Raw genomic sequence first — 27,524 nt, forward strand, 5'->3', positions numbered from 1 at the left:
TGAGTTGCTTCAGTCTCATGATAAAACTTGAAAGGATGAGGAGTTGCTTTTTATGGATGAGCAAAGAAAGTAGTTTCTTGAGGTGAAAACTATTCCTAGGGAAGATGTTGTGAAAATTGTTGAAATGACATCAAAGCATTTAGAATATTACATAAATTTAGTTGATAAAGCAGTGACAGGGTTTGAGAAAATTGGCTTCAATTTTGAAAGACATTCTATTGTGGGTAAAATACTGTCAAACAGCATAACATGCTACAGAGAAATCATTCATGAAAAGAAGAGTTGATCAATTTGGCAGTCTTCATTGTTTTATTTTAAGAAATTGCCACAGCCACTTCAAACTTTAATCACCACCACCCTGATTAGTCAGAAGTCATTAATATTGAGATAAGACCTTTAACCAGCAAAAATATTATAACTAACTCACTGAAAGTTCAGATGATGGTTAGCATTTTTTAGGGATAAAGTATTTTTTAATTAAGGTATGTACATTGTTGGGGCACCTGCCTGTCTCAGTCAGTATAGCATGTGACTCTTGATCTCAAGATTGTAGGTTCAAGCCCCACATTGGATGTAAAGATTACTTTTTTTTTAATTTTAAATATTTTTAAAAGTACTTACATTGTTTTCTTAGATATAATGCTATTACACACCTAATAGATTACAATAAACATAACTCTTACATGCACTGGAAAACCAAAAATTTCATCTGACTCACTTTGTTGTGATATTCACTTTATTTCGGTGGTCTGGAACTGAACCCACAGTATCTCAGAGATATGCCTGCAATTTCATTGGCCTCTCCTCCAGTTCACAGTTTCTTTTGCGTGATCAAGTTGTTGATCCACTCTATCGCAGTTTTTATTTCATTCACTGTACTTCCCAGCTTCAGAATTTCTGGTTGATTCTTTTTTATGATTTCTATTTCTCAGTTAAATTTGTTTTGTTCTTGTGTTATTTTCCTGATTTCCTTTAATTGTCTTTCTGTGTTTTCTTGTAGCTCACTTAGTCTCCTTAAAACAACTATATTGAATATTTTATCAGTCAAACTACAGATTTCCCTATCTTTGTCGTTAGTTTCTAAAAAATTATATTCTGGGGGCACCTGAGTGGCTCAGTCAGTTAAGCATCTGACTCTTGGTCTCAGATCTGGTCATGATCTTAGTGTTACTAGATCAAGCCCTGGGTCAGGGGGCTTTGCTCAAAGCAGGGAATCTGCAGGACTTCCTCTTCCTCTTCCCCAAAATGCTCTCAATCTCTCTCTTTCTCAAATGAACAAATAAATCTTAAAAAGAGAAAATTATTCTGTTCCTTTGGTAGTATCATATTTCCTTTATTTTTCATGTTCCTTAAATTCTGCATTGCTATCTTCGCATTTGAGGTAGCAGTCACCTCCTCCATGTTTTACTGACTGGCTTCAGAAAAGAATACCATCTGTCAGTGATGCTGGGAATTCTGAGGCTTTCTCAACCTTTTCTATGGATACACCCACTCCACACTTCTTATTCCCTCTTATAAGGAATTTTTTTTTAATTGTATGCTTTCTCTCCATCCTAGAAAGCCAGGCCAGGTGCTGACAGCATCCTGGTTTGCTTTTCCTAAGGTAGTAGTAAATGCTCAACTTTATATACTTTCTCCCAGTCCCACAGAGTCAGCCCTAGTTTCTGTGCATAGTCACTAGCCATCTACAAAGGCTCACAATCACTGCCCTTGGGGGCACACACAGGAAGTCAGCAACAGGGGACAGGAGGCTTGGTGTAGGTGAAGCACAATGAGTATTGGTCATGCCCTTTGGGAGGATCCACAGAAAGGCATCCCCAGAGACCCAGGCATGGGCATCCTGATGGAATCCACAAAGTGGCTGCCAGGTTCCATGTAAATTTTACATACCCTTAAGCCCTGCCGTCTGTTCCCCCAGCCCCTCTCTGCTCCTCAGTCACTGAGCTCACTCCAGTATCCTGGATGGGACAAAAAAACACGTGAAATTTTTTTACTGCACCCTGCACATCTAGGGAAATCAGACACTTACTCTCATTCTCTCACTTTTCACTTTTCTCCGTGGAAGAAATCATAGGTTGAGCAGGTCTCTTTTGGAACAAGATTGTGTCACCTTGGAGGAGGAATGATGCAGGTAAAGCAAAACTATTCCTCTTACCCTCTTCAATGTATCCAAAGCTTGGATACTTTTGCTCTAAAAGTGTGCTGGTACTTCTCCACAAAATCCCAGACTTCCAAAAAGCTATTCTTATCCATAGATGATTGTCAAAATCAGTGTTCTTTGAGACTAAGACTGTAAAAAACTCTTTTTCTGCCATCTTAATGATATCACTCGGGATAGCATTATTGTCATTGGCCTGAAAATGGAGACAATTCAAATGTCCACAAAAATAGAATGGAAAAATAGGATATTATACATCCATGAGGAAAAATATAAACAAACTGTTCAACATGCAGTAACATGAATGACTCCCGTAAAAAATACAATGAACAGAAGAAGCCTATCATAAAAGAGTACATACTGTGTTCTTAGAAGTTCTAATAGCGGGCAGCCTGGGTGGCTCAGCAGTTTACCACCACCTTCAGCCCAGGGCCTAATCCTGGAGACCCAGGATCGAGTCCCATATTAGGCTCCCTGCATGGAGCCTGCTTCTCCCTCTGCTTGTGTCTCTGCCTCTCTCTCTCTGTGTGTGTGTCTCTCATGAATACATAAAATCTTAAAAAAAAAAAAAAAAGAAGTTCTAATAGTGACTGGGATGGGGCTTGAGAAAGGCTTCTAGAGAAATGATCATATTTTATTTCCTTATCTGGGCATTTACACGGGGTGTTCATTTTGTAAAAACTCTTCAAGATGTAAACTTAAGATTCATACACTTTCATGTAGGTATATTTTATTTCAATAAAAACACCACCAAAAAAGTAGTATTTCTTTTATGTGACAATTTTCTAAAGTTAGCCACAAGAAAATATATCAAAAGCATTAGATACCATTGTGACTATTTAATTGTGAACATTTGCTTATTCTCTAGCTCAGTGCTTCCCAACTGGGGCCAATCCCAAGGACATTTGGCAATGTCTGGAGAAATTTCCTTTTTTTTTTTTTTTCTAAGATTTTATTTTTAAGTAATCTCAAGATGAGGCTCAAGCTCATAACCGTGAGATCGAGTCACATGCTCCACTAAATGAGCCAGCCAAGCATCTCTGAGGACATTTCTTTCCTTTTTAAAAAAGATTGTTATTTATTTATTCATGAGAGACACACAGAGAGAAAGAGAGAGGCAGAGACACAGATAGAGGGAGAAGCAGGCTCCATGCAGGGAGCCCCACATGGGACTCAATCTGGGTCTCCAGGATCAGGCCCTGGGCTGAAGGCGGTGCTAAACCGCGGAGCCACCCGGGCTGCCTTCTAAGGACATTTCTGATTGCCATGACTATGGGTGTGCTACTGGCATCTAGTGGGTAGAAGCCAGGAATCCCTCAAAAATAACCTACAATACACAACAAAGATATCTAGCGAACAAAGGGTAGTGGAAGGGGAGGCAGGCAGGAGGGATGGGGTAACTGGGTGACCGGCACTGAGAAGGGCACTTGATGGGATGAGCACTGGGTGTTATATGTTGGCAAATCGAACTTCAATTAATTAATTAATTAATTAATTAATTAAAATAAAAATATATCTAGCCCAAGTTAACAATAGTGCCAAAACTGTGCTCAGACTCCTCCAAAACTATAAATTCTAATCATTTTTCTTTGGTTTATATCTCCAAATCTAGAATCCATCAGTATTCCTAGCACACAATAGGCTCTCGGTAAAAAGTTGTTGAATTAATAAATGAATCTCTCCCTCCCCTACTTCCCTTTCATGCACATGTGTGTAGAAATACATGCATCTTTTGTCTTGCATCTTAGAGTTCCCTTACTCTATTGTGCCTATGTGTGCCTGCTTGCTTTGGAAAACCTTGCCTAAGAAAAGCTAATCAGATCAGGAGATAGCCCAGGGAAAATGAGGCATAGGGCCAACTGTTAATACCCCTATGCAGTATAGGATTAAGCAAAGTGGTAATAGAAGACAGGATCACACACCAAGAAAAAGAAAGCTAAAGAGGAATTTCAGGTTAAATCCTGAGATGACATTTAAAAATATGATTTTTTTTTCTTGGAGAGGTTTCCATCCTTTATATCCTTCAGGAATTTAGAAAAATTGGTTACAGACCCAGTAGGTGTGGGTGGCTGCCTAAAGGATCTAGGATCATAGCCATTTCTCTCCGACTAACGGTCAGTTTCTCACATTTTGAGAAAAGTTATCTAAAAATGAAACTTGTCTGGTTTTAATTTTAAAACTTTTCCTGAGGTTCCAAATAAAGGTTCTGACTTCTACCATCTGCTTTCAAATCTAAGTAGATAGCATTTCGAAAACATGAGCAGTCACCAAGGAAGCTTAATAAGTGCTTCTCAAATAATTTGTGTGAATTTGGCCAAGTCAGTTAACTCCTCCAGATTTGAATTGTCTCCTCTGTAAATTATGTGAATTACACTAAACAACCTCAAGTTCTTTTCACCTAAAATTTGATGATTCAATGATTTAAAAGGCAGAAATTATAAGCTCTAATGAGGTGATATTTTGAGCTTTGCCAAATCACAGGGTTTTTCTAGGTAGTTCCCCTATTACAGCAGAGTGCAACAGTTTTGCTTGATACCACCAACAGGTGTGTAATTAAGCCTGATCTTTCTCCAGCATAGTTCATTTTCCACTGATGGGTCTACAATTAAAACAACTCCCTCCCCAGAGAAGTATACATCAGTGTTATACTTTTCATCTTTAATTACACTGGTTGAAGATGAGTAAATGCGCCTGAGATCCCAATTGGGAGGGAACAGATTCATTAGGTGGTTGTAATATGCCATCCAGTCTGCATTTCAGGTTTCTGTCTCCACATAAGGAAGATGGCCTTTGACAAAGCTGCTCAATATCTCAATGATTAAGTCCACCTTAAACTGCCTACCTTTACACTGGTAATTGATGAATACTAAAGATCTGGACCTTTCAAAGAGATAAGTACAGTGTCAAAGCCAAAGGTAATTTACTGCTTCAGTGCTTTTTACTAGAAGGGCCAAAATAGCCTTTTAATACTTTATAGAAGAAAAAGGAAAGTTTCCAAATTTTCATATTACCATACCCCTTTCTCTGTTAATCTCTATCACAGCTCCCTGTCTCTTTTTTTCTTTCTCATGCCACTAATACAATCTGACTTTATCTATTCATTTGTTTACTTTTTTATTATTTGGCTGTCTTCATTGGAATTTCAGCTCTGTGTGTTTGGGGCCAGACAAGGCAGGGTTGGGGATCTGGTTCATTTAAAACCATATGACCACTTGGAACACAATACCTGACTCCTGGCAACACTGATTGACTGAATAATTAAGTATTAGTTCTGAATATTTCCTTTAAACATATTGGTTGCTGGAGATTTGAAGGTTTGACGTAACTGACATTGAGCTTATGTGCCAGACTTGGTATTTCTCTGGCATTTTAATTCTCTTAAATACTTGACAGGATTCTGGTCTTTTTTTTTTTTTCCAGATTGTATTTATTTATTCATGATATATATATATATATATATATATATATATATATATATATAGAGAGAGAGAGAGAGAGAGAGAGAGAGAGAGAGAGAGAGGCAGAGACAGACTCCATGCAGGGAGCCCGACGTGGGACTTGATCCTGGGACCTCAGGATCACACCTTCAGCCAAAGGCAGGCACTAAACCACTGAGCCACCCAGGGATCCCTGGATTTTGGTCTTTTGAGTCCCAATTAATTCAATAATTTAGTATTCAAAACCCGTGGATCTCATATTTTTCCAATCTAGAACCACCCAGCCTGGGGAATTTTATCCTTCAGCAACAGGTCTAAGTACTTAGCCCATCCTCTCTTATTCTAATGACTCCATGCTGGCTTCTGCCTGGGAGCAATTTGTCACCAGAGTTTTAATTGCCCTGTGCCCTAAACTACTCACAGCTCTTATGGGAGAAACTGATCTTTTTTCAAGTACGGAGGCATAACAGAGAAATTCCCTGAAGAGGCCTGAAGAGTCAGCTTTTCCCGAACCTCACTCTTCCTACTATTTCCTGTTTTCTTGCCTGAACACACCATCCTCACTTTGTGTATCTTTAATTTGGGGATTTGGTGTAGGATTTTCCAAACTTATAAAACCAGAGTTTTAAATTATCTCACATTCTGGGCCATAGGCAGAAAAAAAAAAAAAAAAGCCTCTCTTAGCTATATTCTTTCTCTGCCTTTAGACAGGACAGTTTCTACCTAAGTTTGTCTCTTTTTGGTAGAACATCACTGTGGCTTCAAAATACAGTCCATAAAGATCCAGCATCCTGCCACTTTGCTATCAAGCCCCTAATTAATGCTCCAGCCTCAATAAGTACATGGTCTGAGCACTAAGATACCAAAGGTGAAACTTTAGTCATTTGTTTTGCTATTGTATAACATAGCTTTCTATTTCCAACAGTTGAGCTAATATTTAAAAGTGCAACTTAAAAAAAAAAAGTAAAAAAATAAATAAATAAATAAATAAAATTAAAAAAAAAAAAAAAGTGTTACTGAAGGATCTTCATTCTCTCCAGCAACTCTGAAACAGCCCACTCCACATTATAGGATCATTCTTTTATAACCCCAAATTCTAGAACTCATTTTTGTATCAGAGGTTTTTCTGTTGTAAGTAAGAGAAAATATGACCTAAGCAAGCAAGCAAAATATATTTTAATGGCTCATAACGAAAAAGTCAAGGTTGACTAGCTTGAAGACATAGATGAATTTCGGTGTATCAAAATGTTGGCCAACAATTCCAGGCCTACATTTTCTGATTTTCAAATCTAGTGGAAAAGAACCCACATATGTTTGGCCACTTGATTAAAAAGACTAGCTTTAGGATTAGCTTTAACCCAAGCCAACTGGTTTGATATATCTATCCCTAAATCAACAACTTAGACAGGGACATGGTCAGACTTATTGTCCAACGTCCACCATTATTTGAAAGGCAGAGTTAACTCCATCTGAAGCAAGTAAGCAGGGATTATGAGAGGCAGTCATTTCCCCAAAGAAAAGTGGAGCATAGTTACCAGAATGGCAGAACAGCAACTAAGTCCTGGAAAGCTAAAATCACAGATATCCCTGCCAGCAGTGGTTCACAATCAGGAGCTATTTTGCTCCTCAAGAGATGCTTGTCAAAATCTAAAGATCCTTTTGATTGTTATAACTTGGGGCAGGGGAGTTGGGGAGGGATCAGGGAGAGAGAGGTGCTACTGGAATTTAGTGGTTAAAGGCCAAGGATGCTACTAAACATCCTACAATCACAAGCCAACAACCTACAACAAAGAACTACACAGCTCAAAATGTCAGTAGTGCCAAGGTTGATAGACTCTGACCTATAGTAACAGAGATGAAATATTTCCACTTGGTTGCACCAAAATAAATGGAAATATAGGATGGAGCAGGCACAGAATATAAACTTACTTAGAAGACATACTACCCAGTCAATTTAAGGGACTACATGGAAAAAGAGTTCCCAAACACCAAAGAATATCTTTTTTTTTTTTTATAAATTTTTTTTTATTTATTTATGATAGTCACACAGAGAGAGAGAGAGAGGGGCAGAGACACAGGCAGAGGGAGAAGCAGGCTCCATGCACCGGGAGCCCGACGTGGGATTTGATCCCGGGTCTCCAGGATCGCACCCTGGGCCAAAGGCAGGCGCCAAACCGCTGCGCCACCCAGGGATCCTGAATATCTAAGACCTATATGCATACATTGTTCAGCCATATCTAAACTACAGTTCCAAGAAGATGGCTACTACATATTAGTTTTTCAACCCGCCAAATATGTAGCTTCCACATACACTAATCATTTTGCTAAGAATATCTCTTAAACATAATGAATGACCATCTAACTCTTAAATCAATGGTCCTATATTTTGTTTTTATTCTCATTGACTTCTCTGTAGCATTTGAAATTTTTTACTACTTACTCAGGTCTCACATGAAATTCTTTTTTCTCTTTGTTAACATGGTCCTGTATTTCCCATTATGTCCTATCTGTCAGCTTAGGTAACTCTGACTTTTATGATCTCTAATAGTATCTCCATGTTGAAAACTCACAAATATGTATTACCAGCCCTTCTTTCTCTCCCCAGGTCTGGTATCTTATTTCTAGTGGTTTATTACAGATACCTTCCTGAGTATTTCACTGCCATCTCAGATTAAACATTGATAATAACAAACTTTTCATTTCCTAAGACCTCTTGCACATTTCCTCTTAATATTTTGAATCACTTAAGCTGTGGCACCATCTTTGACTCTGTCTTCAGTCACTTATCCTAGCAATTGCTCAGTCTTGGCAAGTTTTATTTTGTAATCTCTGCTGCATCTTTCCCCTCAATTCCAAGCCCCATTGTCACCCACCTGCTTTTTGCTAAGCTATTGTAGAATCCTCTTCACTGATTTCCTACTTCATCCTTTGCCAATCCATAAGGCACACTGTTGTTAAATTATACTTCTGCACATTTGCTTTGATGATATCAACCCCTCTGCTCCAGTGTTCAAAGTCTTAATTGCCAACTAAATAAAAGGCAATTACTTTATCCCAGAAGTCAAAGTTCTTGATAATCTAATTTCAATGTCACTTTTTAATCTTACTTCCTACTGTTGCCTTGTATAAACTCCTCTCCAATAACTAGCATCCTAACTTTTCTGCATACATCTTTATGATTGTCTTCACACTGCCCTTCCAACTCATAATACCCTTTCCTCTCTCTCATCCGTTTATACATTACATCCTTTTATACATTACTTCTTTCTCATTCTTCTACCACACAAATGGAACGAATCAGTTCCTACCTTCATGCTCCAGTTATAATCCCTGTTCCCTGATCTGCTTATGACTGAAGGTAAAAGTAATTTCACGAAACCTCTCTAATATTCCAGAGTCCACCTTCAAAACCCTCGTCCTATTTCTCCAAACAGAACAATGCTCACCTACACTTTAATACCTAGACTGCTACCTCATTTCAAAATGCAATTGCCAACTACTATGCCCAGTTTTTTTAAATGACCTTTTTTTTCTCCTGCTCCAAGTTTCTGTCCTGCCTGGTACTCTCCAACCTCTGCCCACCCACACTCCTCCCCTAACTTCAAGAGTATGGAGTTCTGTTACAAGTTCTGCCAGAACCCCATATGGCCATGTCTCTCCTATATATTAAAATACCTTAATGCTTCATCACAAATCTTCCAATAAATCATGAATCTTCCAATTCTTCGCCACTAATAAGTCTGCCTTTTGAAAGCAGTGCCATGGTTGTCAAATTGGACAGCGTGTCAGCACCTACACCCGAGACAACTCTCTAGTTCCTGTCCTACTATAATAGATGAGTGTAACACCAGGCTTTCAACTCTCTCTCCTGGACTAACTTAACCTAGTTAACTGACCAGGACTCACTTTATTCCCAAGACTTCAAGACACCCTAGTCTCTGATGTTGCAAAATTGCCCTTCCTTCAAGCCTCAGCTAACACCACATTCTTCTCTTCTAATCACTGTTTGAGGAAGCATGGCCTGACAAGGCATCCCCAACCTAATCAATTTTCTTCTTTTATATTCCAATAATATGTATTGTCTATAAAGTTTATTTGATAATTAATCATCCACTGCCTTTTGAAATCTCTCCTACTATTCCCAATAGCTATTTGAATCTGAGTTCACTCAACTTTTCACATCTTCACTCATCTATTTCAACTGTATGAGAGGCAGTCATTCACAAATGTTAAAAAGCATGGTTTCTGGAGCCAGATGACCAGATTTAGTACTATTTGCTATACTAGCTGTGTGACCTCTGATTGGAGTTTTTCACGTTCAAAGTGGTAAAATAATAGCCCTGATGTCATAAAGATTAAATAAGCTGTGCATATAAAACAGTTAGGAATTCCATTCATATTTATTTTATAATCAGAATGTATGTGTTACTTTAAAAATGTTATGGAAGGGAGTTTTCTTTTACCTCAGATAATTAATTATTACCTCATATAGCTTCTGGTACATCCTTGGGGGCTCAGTTCCAGAAGTGAAAGTGCATAGGTTAACAGTCTGCAATGGAAGAAAGCAAGTAAGCAGGATGCACTGAATATACAGCCACATCATCCCTACAAATGCCATCACAAGGGCCTATGTTTTACGCACAAGTTGTTTGCTCTTTATTCTATTGCCATTTTCTATTGGTCATGGAAGGCTTTGGAAAACCAACTTTTGATCTAAAAAGAAAGGTCAGGGGCCTCCAATCACAGAGCCATAGATTTTGAAATCTTGCCCCTGATTGAATCATTCCTGGAAATGCAAGTATTACTTTATATAGTTTAGGTTTTTAAAGCTGTCTCTGACCAGCCAAAAGCAATTCACACAGGAAAGTAAGTAGTAAGACATCAAAAGGTAAAATAACTTCTTTTTTTGGATTAATTTTATAGCTTAAAAAAGTTTACTGTGTACTCTTGTAATGTCCTTCAGCATACTCATTTGTGGTGGAAAGATATAAAGCTAGATCAAAAGTGCATAAGTACCATGTTTAGCATCATTAAAATTTCCACAGAACTTTGCTCACAATTTTAGTTATTTGCCACCAAGTCCACAATAATATTTTAAATATCTCTTCCTCTCTTCTCCATATTTTGAATGTCAAGATTGGCTCAAAGTGTAAGCTTGAGGGAGAAAGCAGCATTTTCATTTTGTTTTTGAGTTTTGTGGATGTTGTGATTTCAAGATCTCTCAACATTTGGATGATGATACAGAATTTCCCAATCAAAGGGGCCAGGAAGTCCATCCCAATTTTTCCCTTTTGTTCTTTCCTGGTATTTCTTGCAAGAGCAGTATTCTCTAAAGCACCAGTCCAGAAAACATAAAAAATCAAAAACCCTCCCAAAGACATATTCATGCCTCCAAAACTTACCTTGGAAATATCAGCCAACTTGATTTTTAAAAACTTCAGACAATTTGATCTTAAGCCCTCACTCTCTAACTTACAAAGAAAGAAAGGTTTAAAGCTTTGATTTAAAGAATATTTTGGTTTTTACTGGAATTTTAAATTTCCATCAGGAACAGGGATTTTCAAAAACTGTCTACTCCAAAATAAGGGAGAGATATGACCTGCTCACATCATTATTAGAGTGTGATTTCCAAGGTATAGAGGAATCCCACCACCACTATCACCTGACAGGAATGAAGTAGGCCTATCAGAATACCTGAGGAGTTGGAGCATGATTGAAAAATTCAAATGATTCCTGAATAGTCCCCAGTTGTCACAAAGGCACAAGTGGGGATGGGCCCTCTGTTCCAGTTAGTAATCCCTGATGTCTGTTGACACATTTCCCCTTCTTCAACAAGTTAATGACTACTAGAGAGTTTTAGCTCCAACAAAATTTGTATACACAAAAAGAGAGCTGAGAAATATGAAGTATACCTTTCCTCATACTAAATGAATTTATTTTCAAGTAAATAGGTTACAACCAATAGATACTTGAGTTTTTTATTATTATTATAAAGTTGTAGCCTGATAAAAATTTGTAGTGATTTGAATGCTAAAAGACTGGACAGCATAAAACAACTACATTTTAAGACATCAGTAGAAATAACTACTCACCTTTTCATCCAAGGTGAAAAACAATTTATTCAAGGAAATAAAAATGAATGCTGATTATGTTCATTTTTATCACCAGTGTAATATACATGGTAGAGGGAAGTCATTTTTTTCATAAGTGGGCTAATAAACTTTTTGTAGTTATTTATCAGGCTATTGTAATGAAATCCTTGCTATATATTTCAAATTCCATAACTTCTTTATTTCTTAATTCCAAAAGATCAGCAACATAATGGAGCTGAGAGTTTTCTTCTGCTACCAAATTCCCAGAGTTGAGGTCTCAAACTAGATCATATTTCCTTTACCTCAATGCAAAGTATAAATTACTAAACAACAAGAAAACTAATCAAACAGTTATATAATCTTATATAATCTTTTTACATTAATTTACATTAATTTCTCTGGCTATAAACTGGGTTCAATAGCCTTAACAAGATTTCTCTTAATACTATGTTTTTCCTAGAAATTTACATTAGAAGCAAATCCCCAGTCAATATTTATAATAATAGATGAAAAACAGTGAGGGATTATCCATATCGTCATCAAATGAATCAGATTACATGTGAATCAAAATGTAATTAATCATATACTTCATATCTGACAAAATATACGCAGTTTGTCTCAATGAATAAACACAGTGAGGGCAGGGGTTTCTCATGGACAAGGTGGTTTGTATGAAAACAATATACAGCGCAGGTAAGAATATAAGAATATAATAGCTTATATCTATCAAATTCCGATTGACAGATATTTCATACTGTACTGTGTTCATTAATTCAAAACCCCAGAACAGCATGTAAATGGTTATTATTATTATTATTTCCATTTTTTATTAATATTATTTTATTTCAAAAAGTGGCTCAGTGGTTTAGCGCTGCCTTCGGCCCAGGGCGTGATCCTGGAGACCTGGATAGAGTTCCACGTCAGGCTCCCTGCATGCTTTTTCCACTGCCTGTTTCTCTCTCTCTCTCTCTCTCTCTCAATCTAATAAATAAATAAAAAATCTTTAAAAAAAGTGTGTTAACTAGCCCCACTTCACATAGCTGGTAAGTGATGGAGCCAGCGTTTGAACTCATTACTTCATTGACACATTTGTGAACTAGAATTCTATTTAGAATTTTATTTCCAAAACTCAGTATTTATTGATTCAAGTAAGAGCTTATAAATTCCCTGTACATTTAAATTTCTGTTTTCTTTCATTTTGCTTTTCCCTCTCTCAAATTTTTGTCTTCATGAGATTTCCACTTTGTAGGAAATAGCTTAGAAGCAGGAAATGTTTCTTTGTGTTTATAATTCTGAAAGGCCACAAATTGTAATTAAATAAAAATAAATAATTTTCTTCAAGAGTAACACAGAAAAGCAAATTAATAATTTGCTTACTTTTCTGCTTCACATAGATGTTGGTTGGGTCTGAGAATATCCGGGAGGAGGTTTGCATATCTGCTTTGATTTGGAATGTTTATTATGTGACATTTTTACTCGTTAAATTATAGCAAAGACTGCTGCTAATAAGATAGTAACTTTTATCATCTATATATCAAATAGATGACTACAAAATCCACCTATGACATGATTAAGTATTATTTATGGACAGTATTTTTCTGTTTGTTATTGGAGGATGGTAATAACAGAGAAGGTAAAAAATGGGAAGTTTCAGTTCAAATTATGTTCACATTGATAGCATGAGACACTAAAGGCACTCAAGTCTCCTTTCAATTTAACTTGAATAAGTCATACACACGGCATAGTTATCTTCTAAAAAGAACTGCCTAACTTATAAGAATTTCTTATTTTACATAGTACTGAAACTTAAAACAACTTTAAAAATAATATAGGACTTGATTGGAGCTGGAAGACAGCAGCTGAGTAGAAGGGCCCTAGGCTTGTCTCAACTGACAAATACAACTAGATAACTATCCTAAATATCCTAGAAATTGACTGGAAAACTGGCAGAACAGACTCCACAACTAAAGGTAGAGAAGAGGTCACATCAAAAAAGTTAGGAAGTATGGAGACATAGTTTGGCAGAGATATGAATTGTGGTTACTATGGTGAGGAGGGAATCAAGGTCATGGAGAAGAGTGAGACAGACTGACACAAAGGAGAGCACACAGAGAAAATGAATCCGCATGGCAGTTGGTTTGGAAAGCAAGAGCAACTGAATTTCATGAGTTCTGGCAACTAGGGGGGCTTACAGCCTGGAGTTTTAAAGATCAGTGGGCTTGACTAGAATAGAGCCCAGAGGCATCAGGGCTGCTCTTGAAAAAATGTCAGGGCAAACAGCTCACAGACATACAGCCTGGAAACAGTGATCTGAAGAGTACCTGGGACACACAATGGGAAGGCCATTTGCTCTTCTCAGAGCATGTCCCAAAGAGGCAGTGTTCATGGAGAGATCTCTCCAGGAACAATGGAACTAGCAGGCACTATTCCCCTTCCTCACCCCTCAGCACAAGCACAGGGCCTCCTGTGGGAATCAGAGCAGTGCCAACACTCACTACCTAACTTGCTTACATCAAGCCCTTCTGGCCCCTCACTCTAGAAGAACTGCTCTTCTGAGTCACACTTGCCTCAGTCCCAGTAGCACCGGCCTCCTCCCCCAGAAGACTAGCCTAAACCCCTGCCAACACCAAGTTTCCTAACCTCAGAGTTTTGTGGAGTTTTGGTTCCAGCAGCCATGGAGATGGATCTCATTTCATGAGCAGACTGGAGCCATACATAGTAAAACATGCCACCTTCAGGCCAGGGACCAAACACTGTCCATGCCAGGCAAGGAGAACCTCTGCAGATGACTAGCCTGAAGATTAAAGTGGTCAAGACACAACAGCAGGGCACAGGTAGCCCATACTGGAGACACTCCCGGAAGCTCCAAGCCCTAGGCAGCAGCAGACACTACATGGCAGAGCATACAGTGCACCTTCTTCATAAGGCCATTACTCTCAAGAGCAGAAGTTGTAGCTGACTTTCCCAACATAGAGAAACAGGCACAGAGACTTAGACTAAATGAGAAGACAGAGAAATTTGTCCCAAATGAAGAATTTGACAAGGCCACAACCAGAGATCTAAGCAAAACAGATATAAGTAACGTGTCTGACAGAGAATTTAAAATATTGGTGATAAAGATACTCACTGAACTTGAGAGAAGAGTAGAAGGCATTAGCAAGATCATTAACACAGAAATAAGGAATAATATAGCAGAGATAAAGGGCTCAATAAACGAAATCAGAAACATGCTTGATAGAATGAACAGCAGGATAGAAGTAGAGGAGCAAATTAATGACTTACAAGACAGAATAATAAAAAGTGATCAAGGGAAGCCCCAGTGGCCCAGCGGTTTAGCGCCGCCTTCAGCCCGGGGTGTGGTCCTGGAGACCCGGGATCCAGTCGGACATCCAGCTCCCTGCATGGAGCCTGCTTCTCTCTCTGCTGTGTCTCTGCCTCTCTCTCTGTGTGTGCCTCTCATGAATAAGTAAATAAGATATTATTTTTTAAAAAGTGATCAAGCTGAACAAAAGGGAGAAAAAAAGAATAATGCAAAACAATAGACTTAAGGAAATTGGTGATTTCATCAAACATATAACATTCATATTTTAGGAGTCCCAGAAGAAGAAGAGAGAAAAAAGGGGATAGAACATTTTTTGAAGATAGAACAGAAAACTTTCCTAATCATGGGAAAGAAACAGATATCCAGATCCAGGAGACACAGAGAAGCCCCAATAAAATCAACAAAAGCAGGACCACACCACGAAAGATTGTAATTAAAAGGGAAAAATATAGTGATAAACAAAAAATACCGTAAAAGGAGCAAGACAAAAGACCATTATGTACAAGAGAAACAAAATAAGACTATCAGTGGTTTTTTTTTTTCAGCACAAACTTTCCATGCCAGGAGAAACTGGCATGATATATTGAAAATGCTGAATGGGAAAAATCTGCAGCCAAGAATATTCTATACAGCAAAGCTGTCATTCAGAATAGGAGAGATAAAGAATTTCCCAGACAAACAAAAACTAAAGGAGTTCATGACCACTATGCCAGCCCTGTAAGAATACTAAAAGGGACTCTGTGAGTGGAAAGGAAAGATGAAAAGTGACAGTATGAAGGTAGGAAGCACAAAAGCAATAAAAATGAATATTTCTGTAAACAGTCAAGCAATTCACAAAATAGAAGGATGTAAAATATGACATTATATGCCTAAAACATAGGGAGGACAGGAGTAAAGAATGGGTCCAAAATTAAACAACTATCAACTTAATACAGATGCAAATTGCAGTTGTTATATATAAATCTAATGTCAATCATAAAGCAAAAACCATTAATAAATATGCAAAGAATAAAGCAAAGAAAGCCAAATATATCACTAAAGAAAACCAGCAAAGCATGAAAGAGAGAAAGGCAAGAAAGGATCAGAGAGACAACTACAAAGCAAGTAACAAATTGGCAAGAAACACATATATATCAATAATTACTTTGAATGTAAATAGACTCAAAGGTCCAATTAAAAGACATAGAGTGACAGGAAATAAAAAAAAAACCCTTATCTATATGTTTCCCACAAAAGACTCATTTTAGACCTAAAACACCTGCATATTGAAAGTGAGGGAATAGAGAACCGTTTATCATGCAAATGGATGTAAAAAGAGAAGCCGGAGTACCAATACTTATATTGGATGACATAGACTTTAAAACAAAGTCTATAACAAGAAACAAAGAATACTATATAATAATGAAGGGGACAATCCAACAAGAAGATATAACAATTATAAATATTCACATATCTCACATGAGACTACCCAAATACATAAAACAGTTAATAACAAATATAAAGGAACTAATTGATAATGATATAATCATAGCAGGAGACTTAACACCCCACTCACATCAATGCACAGAGCATCTAAAAAAATCAACAAGAAAGCAATGACTTTGAATGACACAATGGACCAGATATATTTTAAAAATACGTTCAAAACACTCCATCCTAAAACAGCAGAATACACATTCCTTTCGAGTGCACATGGAATATTCTCCAGAACAGATCACACATTAGCCCACAAAACAAGCCTTAACAAATTCAAAAAGACTGAAGTCATGCCATGCATCTTTTCTGACCACAATGATTTGAAACTAGAAGTTAACTCTAAGAAATATCTGGAAAGACCACAATTACAGGGAGGTTAAGTAACATGCTACTGAACAATGAATGAGTCAACCAGAAAATAAAAGAAGAAATTAAAAAGTACATGGAAACACATAAAAATGAAAACGCAATGGTTCAAATCCCTGGGGATAGAGCAAAAGTGGTTCCAAGAGGGGAGTTTATAGCGATATAGGCCTACCCAAGAAGCAAGAAAAAAATCTCACATATACAACCTAAACTTACACCTAAATTAGCTAGAAAACGAACAGCAAACATAACTCAGAACCAGCAGAAGGAAATAATAAAGATTATGGCAGAAGTAAATTATATAGAAAGTAAAAAAAACACGGGACGCCTGGGTGGCTCAGCGGTTGGGCGCCTGCCTGCCTTTGGCTCAGGTCGTGATCCTGGGAACCGGGATCAAGTCCCACATCGGGCTCCCTGCATGGAGCCTGCTTCTCCCTCTGCCTGTGTCTCTACCTCTCTATCTCTCTCTGTGTCTCTCTGACTCTTGTGAATAAATAAATGAAATCTTTAAAAAAAAAAAAAAGGAAACTAAAAAACAACAACAAACAAACACTAGAACAGATCAATTAAACTAGGAGCTGGTTCTTTAAAAAAATCAATGAAGTTGAAAAACCTCTAGCCAGACTTATCAAGAAAAAAAAAGAAAAGACCCAAATAAATAAAATAACAAATTAGAGAGGAGAAATAATAACAACACCACAAAAACAAATAATTATAAGAGAATATTATGAAAACCTATATACCAACAACTTGGACATCACAGAAGTGGATAAATTCCTAGGAACATATAACCCACCAAACTTGAAACAAGAAGAAATAGAAAATTTGAAGAAACTGATTACCAGTGAAGAAATGGAATCAGAAATAAAAAGAAACCCTCAATAAACAAAAGTCCAAAACTATATGGCCTCACCAGTGAATTGTACCAAACATTTAAACAGGAGTCAATACCTACTCTTCTCAAACTATTCAAAAAATAAAAATAGAAAAGAAAGGAAAATTTCCAAATTCATTCTATGAAGCCAGCATTACCCTGATGTCAAGATGAGACAGGCATCACAAAGGAAGAAAACTACAGGCCTATATCATTGATGAACAACATAGACCCCCAAATCCCCCACAGAATACTAGCAAACTCCATTCAACAATACATTAAAAAAATCATACACCATGATCCAGTGGGATTTACTCCTGTGTTGCAAGGGTGGTTCAATATTCATGAATCAATCAATGTGATATATCATATCAATAAGAACCATATGATCTTTTCAAAAGGTGCAAAAAAAGCATTTGACAAAGTACAACATCAATTCATGATTAAAACCCTCAACAATGTAGGTTTAGAGGGAACATACTTCAAGATAATAAAGGCCATTTATGAAAAACCCACAGGTAACAAGGAAAACTGACAGCTTTTCCCGTAAGGTCAGACACAAGACAAGGATGTTCACTCTCACCACTTTTATTCAACATAAGCCTAGATGGCCTAGCCATAGCAATCAGACAAAAAGAAATAAAAGGCATCCAAATCAGTAAGAAAGTAGTAAACTTTTCACTATCTGCAGATAATATGATATTGTACATAGGAAATCCAAAAAGACTCCAACCCAAAACTACTAGAACTGATAACAAATTCAGTAAAGTCACAGGATATAAAATCAATCCACAGGGCAGCCCAGGTGGCCCAGCGGTTTAGCTCCACCTTTAGTCCAGGGCCTGATCCTGGAGTCCCAGGATAGAGTCCCACATCTGGCTCCCTGCATGGAGTCTGCTTCTCCCTCTGCCTCTCTGTCTCTGTCTCTGTCTCTCTCCCTGTCTCTCTCGAATAAATAAATAAAATCTTTTTTAAAAAATCAATCCACAGAAATCCCTTCCATGACTATATATCAATAATGCATAGCAGAGAAAGAAAATAAGGAAAAACAATCCCACTTACAATTGCACCAAAAATAATAAGATACCTAGTAATAAACCTATCCAAAGGTTAGGTACAGTGGAAGAACTATACTCTAACTATAAAAAACTGATGAAAGCAATTGAAGATGACACAAAGAAATGGAAAGACATTCCATGCTCATAGATCAGAAGAATAAATATTGTTAAAATGTCTATACTACCCAAAGCAATCTACACATTTAATACAATCTCTATCAAAATACCAACAGCATTTCACAGGATTAGAACAAACAATCCTAAAATTAGTATGAAACCTCAAAAGACCCCTAATAGCCAAAGCAATTTTGAAAAAGAAAAGCAAAGTTGGGGGCATCACATTTCCGGACAAACCTGTAGTGATTCAAACAGTATGGTACTAGCACAAAAAGAGACACATAGATTAATGGAATAGAATAGAAAAACCCAGAAATAAGCCCACAATTACCGGTCAACTAATCTTCCACAAATCAGGAAAGAATATCCAATGGGAAGAAGACAGTCTCTAAAATAAGTGGTGTTGGGAAAACGGGACAGCAACATGCAAAAGCATGAAACTGGACATACACATGAAAATACACATAAAAATAAATTCAAAATTGATTAAAGATCTCAGTGTGAAATAGGAAACTGTTAAAATCCTAGAGGAGAACACAGACAGTATCTTCTTTGATGCCTATAGCAACTTTTTTCTAGATAGGTCTCCTGAGGCAAGGAAAACAAAAGCAAAAATAAACTATTGGACCACATCAAAATAAAAAGCTTCTTCACAGGGAAGGAAAACAATCATGAAAACTAAAAGGTAACCTGTGGAATGGAAGAAGCTATTTGTAAATGATATCCAATAAAGGGTTAGTATCCAAAATATATAAAGAACTTACAAAACTCAACACCCAAAAAATTAATAATACAATTTTTAAAAATGGGTAGAACACATGAACAGACATAACAACCTTCTCTCCAGAGAAGACATACAAATGGCCAAAAGACATGAAAAGATGCTCAACATCAATTCTAATCCGGGAAATGCAAATCAAAACTACAATGAGATAGCCACCTCACACCTGTCAGAATGGCTAAAATCACAACACAAGAAGCAATGATTGTTGACTAGGATGTGGGGGAAAAGGACCCCTCTTGCACTGCTGGTAGGAATGCAAAGTGGTGCTGCCACTCTGGAAAACAGTATGGAGGTTCCTCAAAAAAGTTCAAATTAGAACTACCCTATGATCCAGCAATTGCACTACTGGGTATTTACCCAAAGAATACAAAAACACTAATTTGAAAGCATGCATGAACCTCAATGTTTATACCAACATTATCTACAATAACCAAGATATGGAAGCAGCCCTAGTGTCTACCAATTGATGAATGTATAAAGAAGATGTGGAATATATATATATATATATATATATATATATATATATATATACACAATGGAATATTACTCAGCCATAAAAAATAACAAATCTTTCCATTTGCAACAAGGATGGAGTTAGAGTGTGCAATGCTAAGTGAAATCAGAAAGATAAATAATTTATGATTTCACTCATATGTGGAATTTAAGAAACAAAATAAATGAGCAAAGGGAAAAAAGAGAGAGAAATCAAGAAACACACTCTTAACTATAGAGATCATACTGATGGATATCGGGGGGAGGTTGGTGGGAGTTTAACCACAACCAGTTGGTGTGTCTTAACTAGGGGAGATTAAGGAGTGCACTTGTCATGATGAGCATCAAGTGATGTATGGAATTACTGAATCACTGTATCATACACCTGAAACTCACATAACACTGTATGTTAACTAACTGGAATTAAAATAAAAACTTAAAAAATAGAAATATAGGACTTACTGGCCAAATGATTTTTACTATTTCACATTCCTATAAAGATGTGTATAAATATTGATGTAAGATAAATTTTATTTTATTTTATTTTTTAAAGATTTTATTTATTTATTCATGATAGTCACACACAGAGAGAGAGAGGCAGAGACACAGGCAGAGGGAGAAGCAGGCTCCATGCACCGGGAGCCCAACGTGGGATTCGATCCCGGGTCTCCAGGATCACGCCCTGGGCCAAAGGCAGGCGCCAAACCGCTGCGCCACCCAGGGATCCCAAATTTTAAAGGAATTTTTTTCAGACCAGGTCTAACTTGTCTTTTGTAAGTACCCGCAGCATGAAAAACTTAATAGCAATGGTGATAATAGCCAACGGTAATTGCCCATTCAGTATATACCTCCTAGTCTTGTACCCACAATCCCACAGATAATTACTATTTGTAATAGTATAAGCATTTATTGTTTTAAAATTTTAAATATCCTTGAACATTATAGTATTCAACATAGTTCATGTAAATTAAATTATCTGAATCATTTATTATAGTTGAGCTAATCATTGCATTGCAGCCAGCAAAGACCAAGGCAAAGACAGTAGGTATGTCTGGGTAACATAAGAAACCTGGAAAGCTGAGGTGTCAGGAAAGAGGAAAGGTGTGCAGGAAGATGAGATTGAAAATAACAGAGGCAATAACATATCCTTCAAATTTTACCTCGGAACAAAACCTATATTTACAAAAAGATAAGTAGGTTTCATTTCTTCATTCTCAATAACTAGTTTATTTGAGAGACTTCTGTTGGCTATTTTAAAAATATATTTGTTATAAAACAAATCAAGATTCACAAAAAATGAATTCCTTTGTTGTACCTTCATTGCCATATGGAATACTTGACTGGCCAAGACTTCTTGGTCTTCACCAGCTGAATCAAGTACAAAACAGGACCAGAGAGCATTTCTACAACAAGGAGAGGGAGAATCTTCTGTAAGAGACAAAGGTACTGTAAACAGTCATTAAATACTCTGTCTATAAATTATAGATCATCATGTGAAAAGAACCAAATTTTAGGTCCCATAAATAACAGGGTTATGACTAGGGGGCATGGTAGAAATCTGAGAACATGTAAATGACGATTTACTTGGCATGACTCACAACACATCCACGTGGGCATAAAATTTTAAAAAGATAAATCAAAAAGTGCATCCAATTCAAGATTTCATAGCCACTCACTATTATAAACATTTAGTTAATCTCCACTGATTTATAACTCCCATATTATTCCCAAACTAGTTATGGTATCCATATATACACTAAGAGAAAGTCTTGGTTTTAGCAAGCAATGTTTCTTTAAAAAAAATAAATAAATAACCTGTGTATTGTTTCTTTTTGAAACAGAGCTCTTGAGCCTTCTCTTTTTTGTGTCACTTTTTTATTTTCTCATTCACTTCATTTTAACTAGTCTATATGCTATTATACTCAGACTACTCATTTCTTTTGGCAAAAGAAAGCTATTTAACCTCTTGGTCACGGAACAGCTTTCACGTGATACAATACTTACTCTTCAACATTTCTTCATGACCCTTCCCTAGAAACCAGCCTTCATTAGTTTTAAGGTATACCTACAGACATAACCTGTTTTGACGCTTTGACTGACTTGGCAGCTCATGTCCCTGGTTCATAGCCTTTCTGCCTTCTGGAATTTCCAGAAAGAATTTTGCTGAGTGTCTTGATTGCATAGAGAGGGGTAGTTTCATTGAGCAGATGTAGAATACATCTGTTTCAGACATAATCATAATACTTTATGTTTGATTTCCTTCTAACTTCTCAAAACACTTTCACATCTATCCTCTCATCTAGTGTCTCATTTGATGTGGGAAAATAAAAGGAAGGCAAGAGTAGAAAGAATGAAAGTTGAGAAACTCAGTGGACCCAGGAGAGGTTAGCTTTACTAGAGTATATGGGAAAAAGAATTTAGAGACCATAGGGGAACATAAGTAAGGCTGCCATGTGAGGAAACCTACTAGATGACAGGAAATATTTCAATTTGTAGATGGAGGACAATGAGGAACAAATTAATTATATTGGAAAGTGTACTTATTTTATATGGTATGTTTCCATTTAAAAGCCCAAAGCCTTTGTTCTATGGTACACAAACTAACACAGGTATTTGGAGCACAGTCTCTGATCCCAAACAAATCAGAGTTTGGGTGCTAACACTACCATTTACAAGCTGTTTGACCTAACATATATATTAAGTGATTATTGCATGTTAAGTGTTCAGTAAATGGGAACAATTGTTACACAGTAAAAACAAATATTTTAGTATTGTCTTTTCCAAAAGAACCAAGAAAAAGAATGACTAGATTATAGCTGTAGCGAAACAAAAACCTCATGATGAAGAGCTTCTCTTTATTGAGTCTCATTAGTTTTCCCTATGTCTTCAGCAACTCTCCTTTCTCTTTATGGAAATAAAACTAAAAGGTGACAAAGTAGCTAAATTAATTAGATGATTGTAGCATGGATGACCAACTCTGGATACGCGGATATACTAACTCTGCAACTAACTCTACCACTGAAGAGCAAGAGGCAGTGACATAGTTGACTCTTCTCATATCAAAAATTGGTGATGAATCCCGAAAGGATTATTTATGTATAAATTAAAATTTTCATCCTATAGAAACTTTCTGCTCTTTCCTCACTCCATCTGACCTCCTTCAAAATATAACGCATGCTTTTCATGAGACAAGTTGATGTTTAATTAGCACTGTAAATTTGCTAAGAACTGTTCCCTCATGTGCTTGAACAGCTTGCAGAGTTGATCAATACCCAGCAGTGGCTACCTGACTCTATAGGCTTCTGCTCAGTCTATCTCTTGGATGTTCCCTTAAGCAAATAGGTGCAGTACTAGGTACGGATTTGTATTATATGCACTAATCATGGTCACTCTTACAAAATTTGACCCTTTCTTCATTTCAAAAAAAAAAAAAACTGCTATTGGGGGTTAGGGAAAAGAGAAGACAATGCTATGTCTCTGTGCTTTCTAGACTGGGGCTCATCTGCAGAATTCAAAGCCTTTTTTTTTTTTTTTCCTCCTTAAACAACTTAGTTACAAATAGAAACAGCTCTGTACTTATTTCATTAAAAGAATCCAGCCTCCAAGGAAACTTTATGTTTCCTCATCCTACAAAGACAGGCTTGGTGCTTGAGTCTAATTTATAATTAACACTGCCCAAAGACTAAATTGGTCTTCTATTGCCAGATAAAGAAAGCTTACAAAATAGTATGTAAAATGAGATCAGGCTTAATGCATGCATTTCTCTATCTGAAACTAAGTGCAACCTATAAGGAGTAAAGTGCCAGATGTAGGGTTAGGATTAACTTTTCAGTTACTAATTTCAAATATGACTAATTCTATTCTGAGGATGAGGAGGTTGGATTTAAGTTAGCTTAGGACCAAATTTTTTAATTGCTTCTGAAATGAAATCTTCCTTATAAATTAACATTTGTAATTTTAGCAGGCACAATGTCAGAAGCTAAACAATAATTTGGCCTATAATACCAAAAGCTTGGCCTGTACTTTTTTTTTTTTTTAAAGAAAGATCTTATTTATTTATTCATGAGAGACACAGAGAGAGAAGCAGAGAGGCTCCCTGTAGGAAGCCTGATATGGGATTTGATCCCAGGATCCCGGGATCAGGACCTGAGCCAAAGGCAGATGCTCAACCACTGAGCCACCCAGGTGCCCCTGCTTGGCCTGTACTTTATTTTTTTTTTCTAAGATTTATTTATTTATTTATGTGTGTGTGTGTGTGTGAGAGAGAGAGAGAGAGAGAGAGAGAGAGGCAGAGACACAGGAGGAGGGAGAAGCAGGCTCCATGCCGGAAGCCCGATGCGGGACCCGATCCTGGGACTCCAGGACCGCACCCTGAGCCAAAGGCAGGCGTCAAACCCCTGAAGCCACCCAGGGATCCCCTTGGCCTGTACTTTAAAAAACTTCTTATTTATGTTGTATTTCCAGTAATCATTGAAAATGTTAACTATAAATAAATAAATAAACAAATAAATAAATGTTAATTATTGTCAGATGCAATAGTAGTATGCCCAAGAAACTATTAATTTCTGTGTTAAGGAGGGTGGGAGTGAATGGGTGATGGGCACTGGGGGTTATTCTGTATGTTAGTAAATTGAACACCAATAAAAAATAAATTAAAAAAATTTCTGTGTTAAATGGAATGGAAGCAAAGAGATTGATGTGATTTAAAAATGCCAGTGTTAGAGGCCAAACCACCTGCGTTAAGGAAAATTCCTATTAAATACAGATGGGACCAATCTATTCCACTGTATCAGTTTATGGGTTTTATCGACCAAGCCTTTCTTTAAAAAAAAAAAAAAATTATTTATTTAGGGACTCCTGAGTGGCTCAGCAGTTGAGCATCTGCCTTTGACTCAGGACATGATCCCGGGGCCCGAGATTGAGTCCTATATCCGGCTCCTTCAGGGAGCCTGTTTCTCCCTCTGACTAGGTCTCTGCCTTTCTCTCTCTCTCTCTCTCTCTCTCATAAATAAATAAAATATTTTTTAAAAAATTATTTATTGGGGGATCCCTGGGTGGCGCAGCGGTTTGGCGCCTGCCTTTGGCCCAGGGCGCGATCCTGGAGACCCGGGATCGAATCCCACATCGGGCTCCCGGTGCATGGAGCCTGCTTCTCCCTCTGCCTATGTCTCTGCCTCTCTCTCTCTCTCTCTCTGTGTGACTATCATAATTAAATAAAAATTAAAAAAAATTTTTTTTTAAATTATTTATTGGAGAGAGTGGAGGGAGAGGCAGAGGAAAGACAGTCTTAAGCAGATTCCACACTCAGCACAGACCCTGATGTGAGGCTCAGTCCCTCTCTCAGACCCTGAGATCACAACCTGAGATGAAACCAGAAGTGGAACTCTTAATAGACTGTGCCACCCAAGTACCCCTCGACAAAATTCTTCTAACCATAGATTCCCCTCAACCTCTTCAGCTTGCCTGGTTTTCCAAGCATGGCTTTCTTTCAGACAAAACAACAATCATTTCTCTATGCTACCTTCTGGAAGCTGCCTTTCTACTCATATCTCCTATCTCCTCCTCCTATCTTCCCTGGCTCTCTCCTCACCTGTCTCTCCCCCTACCCATACTGCTTGGTGGCTGGCTCCATGAAGGTGCTCTCAAACTTGCCCATTTCCAAATCCCTGGTATCACAGGCTGACTGTTCTTACCTTCCTTTTCCTGTCTTGATTCTATGAATGCTCACAAGCGCTCACTCACTCACCTGGACCATCCTGCTTAGCATCACTTCTCTTCACCACACCATCCCCAATCTACATTCACATCACTGGCATAGTGCTAAGGTCTCACCTGTCCTGGACCAGGTCTGACCCCTTCTTTAATGTCAGTCAGCCTCATACTCCTCAAATTTTAATATGCATACAAATCTTCAGGATCTTGTTAAAAAGCATATTCTGACTCAGTGTATCTAAGATGGAACCTGAGGCTCTGCATTTCTAATAAGCACTCAGGTGATGCTAATGCTAGTACAGGAAGCACACTTCGAGTATCAGGGATTTAGCATTCAAGGCAATGTTGGCATGTAGACCAGACTGCCTCTAATTGTGTCCACCTCTTGAGCCACATACCTCTGGATTTACATGAATCCTTCTCTTTATAAAACAAGTATAACATTGAACCTCAATAGATTTTGCTCCAGTAATTTCAGTTTTCAAAAAGCACACTCAAAATAGCTCACTATACCCACAAGCACCCTTCAGTCCCTTAACTCGCTCCAAGACTTGTGGAATCTATCACTGCTGTAGGGGGAAAAGCTTTTGAAATGGAATTGAACATAGGGTGCTGCCTGGCATATCAATGAATCCAGTAAGGGCTTTTCCCCCCCTTTTTTGTTAGCCACTGAATTTTTTTTGAGGTAAAAACAGACTAGAAATAAAATAAAATTTCCAGGTGCTCTTACCACAGCCATTTGCTTCTTAAAGTGCTGCCTCTGAGCCTCAGTTTCTCCAAACAAAAAAATAGAATATTTTCCATTCAGCTCTGTTAGAGTAGGATTTTACAGTCTCCAGTGAAACCTAGTATGGAAAGATGCTATAAAAAATGTAGAGTGTTCTTTTGATTGTAGATCACATCTGCACTAAGACCAGAAATTTTTTTTAACAGAAGAAGGACTTAGTGTTCTCCATTCTCCACATTTTTTCCCTCTAATGAGGTATGGAACTATGTAGACCATAATGCCTACAGCCTAAGGTTTAGGTTGAGTTACTATGTAATTTCATAAATCTCTCTTAGCTATAAGTAACAGCTAACCTCTACTTCCTCTGATATTTTATTTACCCTGTAAATCAGCTCTATTCTTTCACTTCACACAAAGGAAGCTGGGAACCCCAGCTCTCTCAGGAATGTGGAGGTAGACAAGCCACTTGTGTATGCCCCTAATACAGGAACCCCCCCCCCCCCGCCCCGAGGGCGGGCCACCCCCCAGATACAGGGCATGGAGTCCCATCAATCACTAAGGACAGTTATGCCAGCAGGGTCCTGAAAGGTGAGGAAAATACTTAGCTAAAAACTGCAGCTGCCTGAATTTCAGCAGCACAACCAGCCAGAACAGAGAATAGAATTACAGAAGGGAAAACATTAGCAAAAAACAGTTGTTGGGCATCAAAGTGTGTCTTACTCTCTTTCCCTTTGATTTCAGTTAACTTCAGTCACACAGGTACCTGTGTGGACACAATGTGAGCAAACATGTATTTTTCTCCTTTTGTGCAGTTTTGCTCCCTCATTGGAGACTAGCTGGAGTGAGCTACTGTGACTTCCTCCTTCTCTGGAGCAAGATACCCAGCAGCTAGAACTGACGACCTGCTTG

The 27,524-nt window shown here is 37.6% G+C and overlaps 1 long non-coding RNA gene across 1 annotated transcript in view; it reads right to left on the minus strand.

The window, feature by feature from the left end:
• Positions 1-27,095, minus strand: part of LOC144316786 (uncharacterized) — a 64,723-nt gene extending 37,628 nt beyond the window's left edge. Inside the window, exons 1-3 of the long non-coding RNA XR_013382648.1 lie at positions 26,619-27,095; positions 21,492-21,579; positions 10,079-10,144 (exon numbers count right to left, since the gene is read on the minus strand). This is a non-coding gene — a long non-coding RNA (uncharacterized LOC144316786). The remainder of the gene's footprint in view (positions 1-10,078; positions 10,145-21,491; positions 21,580-26,618) is intronic.
• Between the last annotated feature and the right edge of the window lie 429 nt (positions 27,096-27,524).

The sequence above is a fragment of the Canis aureus genome, chromosome 7 (assembly GCF_053574225.1).
Source record: "Canis aureus isolate CA01 chromosome 7, VMU_Caureus_v.1.0, whole genome shotgun sequence".
In the NCBI taxonomy this organism is placed as follows: domain Eukaryota; kingdom Metazoa; phylum Chordata; class Mammalia; order Carnivora; family Canidae; genus Canis; species Canis aureus.